The following is a 1,983-nucleotide window of genomic DNA, read 5'->3' as shown; positions in this document are numbered from 1 at the left end:
TGCGCACTGAAGGCTTCTTAAAGCGACAGGACGTGGAAATAAAAGGCTGCATGCAGAGAGCAGAGCACTGCAGAGCCCTCACAACAACACCACTGGATGTGATGATAGGCCTGTACCCTGCATAATGCAGTCATTGTACGTCCACGCACTGTTTATCAGGTTATTAGTGCACGGCGTCATGTGTGTGTGTGTGCAAACTTTGACACAGTAACTTACATAATGGCTGTCCTGATTAAAAGGGAGCTACCTCTTAATGTTACATAATATTTGATATTTTAATCACAACAGAAGAGATGATGCAGGTATGAGCAAAAATCACATTAAAGGTCCAGTGTGTCCAACATTTAGAGGGTCCCCTTCAACGGGGTCCACCATGTTGTGTGCTGTCACATTTCTACTACAGACAATGTAAATAAGGAAATAAAGAAATAAACATGTTTACAGTCTGGTTCAGACACTGTTTTGGTCTCTATAGCTCTCTAAGTCACCCATTTAAATTATATTAAGGCTTAAAGTTGTGCATGAGTAACAGTGTCTCCACTCTACTATACTATTATTTATGTTACTCTTGCAATAATACTATTATTTATATTATGGTCACTTTCTTTGCAAGATTACTTACACTATGGTCACTTTACACTACAATACTCTTTATATATCATGCCTTGTCTGTTTTTTAAGATTGATTACTTTTTTGTGGTTATTGTGTAGTTTAGATATTTCTGTCTGTTTATTGTGTTTTTTTGTTTTTGCCTTTTCTACTTTTTTCTATATCTTGCTGCTGTTACAAGTGAATTTCCCCGTGGTGGGATGAATAAAGTATATCTAATCTAATCTAACTTGATTGACAGGTGGGTGCTGTTACAGATGGCTTATCTGAGCACCCAGGTGTCACCGTTGTGCCTCAGGTCCACCGATGATCCAAGTCTTTGCCGATATTTAGATTAGCCGAGAGGCAGAAGTATCAGTACATATAACATTTTCAAAACCGTGCTTCAGAAACTTCTAGGTGACTCTCACTCATGCTCTGTCTATTCTTTATACTGACTTAAAAACGGTTCTTATCATCAGGCCATCTGACTTCTGAACTCATAATCTAACAGGACTGCTGTCTGCAAAATATACACAACGAACCATGACTGCTGCCACTGTTCCAGACTTTGGTTGATTTTATTGATTTCTTCATTTTGTTTTTTGTTTTTTTTTGTCGTTCTTGTCTAAAACACCACTCACTTTACATTGTCTGCGAAAATTCAATCAACCAGGACTTCTGCTATAGAAGCAGGACTGATACACTGTGCAATACCCCTGTGTACGCTTTACTTTTACTATCGTTTTATAATATTGTAGTATTTATATAGTATGTTCATATCTATTCATACAGTGATACTTCTTCAACACTTGTATATGTTTGACACAACCTTGTCATACTCACAGTGTATAGACCAAAGCTGTTTTTGTACCAGGCTGTTAACATGTTTGGACATTTTAACATGGGGGCTTATGGATATTTGCTTGTACTGTAGCCAGCCTTAAGTGGACGTATGAGGAACTGCAGTTTTGGGGACTTTAGCATTGGCTTCACTTCACATTTACAGAGGTTGCTGCTTAGTTTCAGAACAAACAAATCAAACCAAACCAAACACTGGCTCTAGATTCAGTGTTGTTTCCTAACACCAGGAAGGAGAGGGTGAGTCCAGGTGGTTACAATCAACTACACTGCTAAATGCTATTAAATCCTACATACTGGACTAACACACACAAACACGACAAACTTATACGTAGATCATCAATGACACTGTACACCTGTAATGCTTTAAAACTGTTGAAGAAATATCAGAGGCTCAACCACAAGCTTGGACAACCACTGATACGTACACAAAGATGCATCAGTATTAACATAATCTAATAATGTCATATATAATATCATGTCACAGTGAGTACTTTTGGTTCTTTCATCTACTTCCATTTATTAAGCAGCTC

The sequence above is a fragment of the Larimichthys crocea genome, chromosome XII (assembly GCF_000972845.2).
Source record: "Larimichthys crocea isolate SSNF chromosome XII, L_crocea_2.0, whole genome shotgun sequence".
NCBI lineage: Eukaryota > Metazoa > Chordata > Actinopteri > Sciaenidae > Larimichthys > Larimichthys crocea.
This window is presented reverse-complemented; position numbering follows the sequence as displayed.